This window comes from Bos taurus, chromosome 17 (assembly GCF_002263795.3).
Source record: "Bos taurus isolate L1 Dominette 01449 registration number 42190680 breed Hereford chromosome 17, ARS-UCD2.0, whole genome shotgun sequence".
Lineage (NCBI taxonomy): Eukaryota > Metazoa > Chordata > Mammalia > Artiodactyla > Bovidae > Bos > Bos taurus.
The window spans coordinates 28,599,087-28,606,214 of NC_037344.1; the positions used below are offsets into that span (position 1 = coordinate 28,599,087).

At 34.9% G+C, this 7,128-nt stretch overlaps 1 long non-coding RNA gene across 2 annotated transcripts; it reads right to left on the bottom strand.

Annotated features, from left to right (window-relative positions):
• Positions 1-389: 389 nt before the first annotated feature.
• Positions 390-6,899, bottom strand: LOC112441996 (uncharacterized). 2 transcript variants are annotated; one of them, XR_003029952.2, is made up of 3 exons: positions 6,793-6,899; positions 3,975-4,156; positions 390-655 (listed from the first exon to the last, which is right to left on the bottom strand). It is a non-coding gene; the product is annotated as an uncharacterized lncRNA (long non-coding RNA). The 2 variants fall into 2 exon arrangements; XR_009491016.1 differs by having other exon boundaries at positions 3,975-4,152; positions 6,793-6,898.
• Between the last annotated feature and the right edge of the window lie 229 nt (positions 6,900-7,128).

Genomic DNA, 7,128 nt, shown 5'->3' on the forward strand with positions numbered 1-7,128 from the left:
GAGTATTTTAGGCTAGGTTAGCATTTATTCTGACAGATGACCTGCAATGCCATCCCTACAAGAAAATTGCCATATTTAGAAAATAAATAATATATTAAAGTGTAACAATGAGAAGTATTTTCAAAGCACTGAGAAAAGCACTATTTTCCTTAAGGGCAAAATTTGCAGCAGTTCATTTTTCTACTTCAGGTCTCAGCACTATGCAATGTATGACTGGCATTTTAACAGAAACATATCATAATCTGTCTTAATTTTCAAAAGCTCTATTTCAGGGAACAGAAAACTTGCCATGAAGGATGAGTTGATGGGAAAGAAACATCCAAACAATTATTTTCTCTTATCATTTTTTTAAAAAAATCATTATTAGTAAAAGATAAAGCATAAAAGCCTTGTTCAATTAAATGATTTATTTCTGGCATGTTGTTGGAACATCTACAGTGGTAGCAGACAATGATTTTACTTCAGCTGTCCAGCTGAGGCCAGAAGGTGGTGGTACATGGAGTGTTAAGTGCCTTTCTTCATGAGTTATAACCTGTGTTGTCAGAAGGTAAAGGATCACAGGAAAGCTCTTTCCACAGCTCCAAGTCTGGCTGCTCCCCAGTCATCTCCCATAATCCACTTCAGGTTGAAAGTTTTAAAATACTCAAGGTGATGGCTTCAGGTCACATAGAAAAGAAAAGGTCAAATTTTAAGTATTAAAGACACCACCATGTTTTTATTATTCATTAAATAAAATTTAAAGAAAAATGCACACAAAACCACCAGTCCAAGTTCAATTCATGAGAGAGGGCACTCAAAGCCGGTGCACTGGGACAACACTGAGGGATGGGATGGGGAGGGAGGTGGGAGCGGGGTTCGGGATGGGGAGGGAGGTGGGAGCGGGGTTCAGGATGGGGGACACATGTACACCTATCACTGATTCATGTCCATGTATGGCAAAAACCACTAAAATATTGTAAAGTAATTAGCTTCCAATTAAAATAAATAAATTTATTTTAAAACTGTTCATTAATATATTGGTTATATTATTTTTAAATGATATAATAATGAATTAGATCTTTTTAAAATATTTTTCTCATGTATACATGTACAGAACTTGCTACAGTATTCATTGAGGAGTAAGAAATCATTATTTCTATACTAACTAATGATTATGTACATACTTTTTTTTAAATTCAAATCTCACCTAAAAAATTTTATATAATCAGTTTGTTCAATTCACATTTTAAGATATGTCAGAATGGCCTGAATCTGAGGTTTACCATGCAACAACAAAGGTATCCTCTCATGTCTTTCAGAAATACAAAGGATCATAAGAGACTACTATCAACAATTATATGCCAATAAAATGGACAACGTGGAAGAAATGGACAAATTCTTAGAAAAGTACAACTTTCCAAAACTGGACCAGGAAGAAATAGAAAATTTTAACAGACCCATCACAAGCACAGAAATTGAAACTATAATCAAAAATCTTCCAGCAAACAAAAGCCCAGGTCCAGACGGCTTCACAGCTGAATTCTACCAAAAATTTAGAGAAGAGCTAACACCTATCCTGCTCAAACTCTTCCAGAAAATTGCAGAGGAAGGTAAACTTCCAAACTCATTCTATGAGGCCACCATCACCCTAATACCAAAACCTGACAAAGATCCCACAAAAAAAGAAAACTACAGGCCAATATCACTAATGAACATAGATGCAAAAATCCTTAACAAAATTCTAGCAATCAGAATCCAACAACGCATTAAAAAGATCATACACCATGACCAAGTGGGCTTTATCCCAGGGATGCAAGGATTCTTCAATATCCGCAAATCAATCAATGTAATACTCCACATTAACAAATTGAAAAATAAAAACCATATGATTATCTCAATAGACGCAGAGAAAGCCTTTGACAAAATTCAACATCCATTTATGATAAAAACCCTCCAGAAAGCAGGAATAGAAGGAACATACCTCAACATAATAAAAGCTATATATGACAAACCCACAGCAAACATTATCCTCAATGGTGAGAAATTGAAAGCATTTCCTCTAAAGTCAGGAACAAGACAAGGGTGCCCACTTTCACCATTACTATTCAACATAGTTTTGGAAGTTTTGGCCACAGCAATCAAAGCAGAAAAAGAAATAAAAGGAATCCAAACTGGAAAAGAAGTAAAACTCTCACTGTTTGCAGATGACATGATCCTCTACATAGAAAACCCTAAAGACTCCACCAGAAAATTACTAGAACTAATCAATGATTATACTACAGTTGCAGGATATAAAATCAACACACAGAAATCCCTTGCATTCCTATACACTAATAATGAGAAAACAGAAAGAGAAATTAAGGAAACAATTCCATTCACCATTGCAATGGAAAGAATAAAATACTTAGGAATATATCTACCTAAAGAAACTAAAGACCTATATATAGAAAACTATAAAACACTCGTGAAAGAAATCAAAGAGGACGCTAATAGATGGAGAAATATACCATGTTCATAGATTGGAAGAATCAATATAGTGAAAATGAGTATACTACCCAAAGCAATTTATAGATTCAATGCAATCCCTATCAAGCTACCAACGGTATTCTTCACAGAGCTAGAACAAATAATTTCACAATTTGTATGAAAATACAAAAAACCTCGATTAGCCAAAGCTATCTTGAGAAAGAAGAATGGAACTGGAGGAATCAGCCTACCTGACTTCAGGCTCTACTACAAAGCCACAGTCATCAAGACAGTATGGTACTGGCACAAAGACAGAAATATAGATCAATGGAACAAAATAGAAAGCCCAGAGATAAATCCACGCACATATGGACACCTTATCTTTGACAAAGGAGGCAAGAATATACAACGGATTAAAGACAATCTCCTCTCATGTCTTATTGGCAGTTTCTGTGAATACCTGGTTACTACAAAGCACGTTCACTCAACTCACACAGACATATTGTATACTGATTAAGCATTGGGTTGGCCAAAAACTTTATTCAGGTTTTTCATACTGTATGGAAAACTCGAATGGACTTTTTGGCCAATCCAATAGTTTAATTCATACAACACTCCTGTAGAATGAGCTTTACCTATGTATTATCAAAGTATGCAAGCTTTTACTACCAGTGGCAATGTCACTATTATCATTCATAAAAGCAAACAGAAATCATACAGTCCTGTAGAGTGCCTAGCACAGCCTGAAGGAAGAGACTGCTATGTAGATTCATTTCCAATTAGGTGGGAGTTGAAGCAAATAATGGAGTTGTTAAAGAGTATAAAAAGCAGGTCAAGCAAAAATGTTAAAAATAATTCAATTGTGTTATACATAAAGAACACAAAAAGATATATATACATTATATTACACATACTTGAATATTTATAATTCTACATGTATGTGTAGTTTTTAACTTTTAGGCACTGTGAAAAAATGATGAATGTTTAAAGCATCTTTCCCCTAAAATGTGTAGCATCTGAAATGAGGAGGTATCAAACCAAAAATTTCAAATATCTATAAAATATAATACACAGGGAATATTTGCAAAAAGTAAACCATATTTAGAATTGGGTTGGAGTTATGAAGGGTTGGGCTTCCCTTGTGGAGGGTTGAGAAAATAATATAAACATATTACATATGTTTATAAATATATTATAAAACATAAAATAATATAAAACATAAAGGTTACTTGTTAGATTTAATTCTATAATTTAGAGAGCCTAAATAATTTAAAATTGTTCCTTGGCATTTTTAGTTCCAATTAGCTCTCATAGTATAAACCAGAAAGTGTTTTTAAATAAATTTGGAAAAAATCTCAGTATATGTGAATAGAGCTACTTATTTTAATCACCAGAAATGCAATGAAAATCCTTCTGGCATATTAAAAAAGAACTTAAGGAGTTGTAGTTAAAGCTCGTATCGCCCTCTCACAATTCATTAAAGATAAAATCTGAAAGTAAATACATAATCAAATTATTTGCATACTCACAAGTTAGGCCTTGTCCATCCTCAATTTCTTCACGTGGTATTGAATCTTCTAATCCCTGATCCATGAATTGCATATGAATTCATTTTATCCATACCAGGTGGAAAATATTCCCAAGGAAGAAATAGAATCCCATTCCACTGTTTCCAGGTAGCGCTGATTTTAAATTGTAAACTCAGATCTTTCTTTCATAGTTTGGAGTTAATAATCAAAAAAGCAATAATTTTCAACTGGCAGAATTAATGTATTAAACAAATAGAACCTAAGTTTAAATTAGACAAAAATGATATGCTTTTTATAAGGCAAGCTTGTAACTCATGGCTCCTAAGTTGAAAACCCATTAGTAATGCCATTGAGTATTCACCCCATTCACAGTTTTATTATTTATAAAGAGTTGAAAATATTTATGTCTGTTATTGGCTTCTCTGGTGGCTCAGATGATAAAGAATCTGCCTGCAGTGTAGGAGACCCAGGTTTGATCCCTGGGTCGGGAAAATCTTCTGGTGAAGGGAATGGCAACCCACTCCAGTATTCATGCCTGGAAAATTCCATGGAAATTTCCATGAAAATTTCATGGTGGGCTATAGTCCATGGGGCCGCAAAGAGTCAGGGGACCACTGAGCAACTAACACTTTCACTTTCACTAGTATATAAAATTTCAGATCATATTGTACAAACAGCTAATCTTTATAAGGGCACAATGATACTGAAGACCTAGGTATTGGTACTTCATGCTTGGAGTTCTAAGGAAAAGTAAGGAAAACTACTTTGTTTGCTCATTAGCCCTATCTTTATGGAGATCTATAGCAGTCACCATACCCTAATGAACCTAACCTGAATCACGAAGATAACTTCTAATGGATTTTATATGCCCCTACCTGTTTGAGTTAGTCATTTCATTCTTTGTCACTATTTCAGAAACTGATTATATTTATTATATTGGCTATTATAATGCATTCATCAACAACTATTTTATCAGTTTTGTAATTTTTAGTAATTTTCTACTGACATCAATTTTTACCTTTTTAAATGGTTCATCTCATTAATGCGTATTAATATAATCTTTTAACAGGGATAAGGCAAAACAGAGTTAGGCTTTGGAAACAATCCATGTCCCAAATAGAGAATATTGGATTCCTTTTTAACACAGATTATCTCTCCATAGGCTTCCTTCCTTTGTTCCCAGATAGTTCCTGTCAACCCTTAATGAAGAATCTAATATTAACTTAAGTCAGCCAGAATCACTGACAATCCTATTTTAAAAATTACCCATTTGGAAAACAGTGATAGTCAAGAGCCAAATTATCTTCTCTGCTTTCCAACTCCATTCCCTCAGAGATCAAGACAATTCAATTAAAAAAAAAAAAAAACTCTTCAGGGAACTGCTGTAACAATGTTGTCCACAGAACAACTGACAATTTCTATGAAGAGATCCACAAACCAAAATCTATGGTGTCTGATAAACACAATCCGCTGGTCATAGTGATTCCCCTTGACAGTCTATTTTGCATCTGGAGAAAAAAGTATGTGAGGAATTTTACCCCTCTGGAATTGGCTCTATTGTAACTCCATAGAGCTGCCAATAGTTCTCTGCCGTTCAGAATTGTTTTTAAGGAGAACATTTAGGATAAAGGGTCCACTGTGAAATTATTGGAATTCAATACATTATTCTTCTGCTAGGATAATCTCAAGTAACTTGTCTGACTTCCTTTCAAAACAAAAATTTCTGTAAGTTCTCCATTATGACTGTAATTTCTTGATACATTTGAAGATGAGAAGTGTTACCATAAGAACCAAGCATTAAGTGTTTGGGATGTCATTTTTCCAAAAGTCATTTTAAAATATATATTTTTTATAAAGATCTGAGCCCACTGAACACCAACAAATCTTAGGATCTAAATTGTTGTTGAGTTATTCAGTTTTGTCTGACTCTGCAACTCCAGGGACTGTAGACTACCAGGCTTCTCTGTCCATAGGATTTCCCAGGCAAGAAGGCTGGAGTGGGTGGCCATTTCCTTCTTCAGGAGATCTTCCTGACCCAGGGATCAAACCCACGTCTCTTGCACTGCAAGTGGATTTTTACCACTGAGCCACTGGGGAAGCCCCTAGGATCCAAATAGAATACCATTATTTTTCTCATTCCACCTGCTTCTGTATCAAGAAGCTTAAATTAATTCCTGACTTTATCAAGCTCCTGATTGTCATACAGTGAGTATTTAATAAGTGCCTCCCATGCAACAGATCTTTTCAAGGAACTGGGCAGATGGTGTCAACAAAACAGTCCCTGTCCTCACAGAGCTGACATTTTAGCTACATTCATAGAAGAGACTCTTTACCATTTACTAAGAGAAGAACAGGATGTAATACTTCTGAAAGTATTACAGAAAAACAAATTAATGTTTAGAACTCAGACTATACCAGTAAACCACTGTTCAGCTGAATAAACTTTTTATTATCTGTTATTCCTTTCTGTATGAGAAAAATATAATTCTAAGAGGTCAAAGAGGAAGTCTACCCTGTACACCAGGTTGTTGCCATTGTCTGGCACATTTAACACTTAACAATACTGAACATTTGTAGAATGACTAATGAGCATTAGGCCAAATAATAAATGAATATACTGAAGTATCTTAGAAGCTGAAGTGGTCGAACAAGAGACTGGCAACAGTGAACATCGACATTTTAGGAACTGGTAAACTAAAATGGGCTGGAATGGGTGAATTTAATCCAGATGACCATTATATCTATTAATGTGGGCAAGAATCCCTTAGAAGAAATGGAATAGCACTCATAGTCAACAAAAGAATCCAAAATGCAGTACCTGGGTACAATCTCAAAAATGACAGAAAGATTTCTGTTCATTTCCAAGGGAAACCATTCAGTATCACGGTAATTCAAGTCTATGGCCTAACCACAAATGCCAAAGAAGCTGAAGTTGAACAGTTCTACGATGACCTACCAAACCTTCTAGAACTAGCACCAAATAAGACATCCTTTTCATCATAGAGGACTGAAATGCAAAAGCAGGAAGTCAAGAGATACCTGGAATAACAGGCAAGATTGGCCTTGGAATACAAAATGAAGCAAGGCAAAGACTAACAGAGTTTAGCCAAGAGAACACACTGGTCACAGCAAACACCGTCTTCCAACAACACAA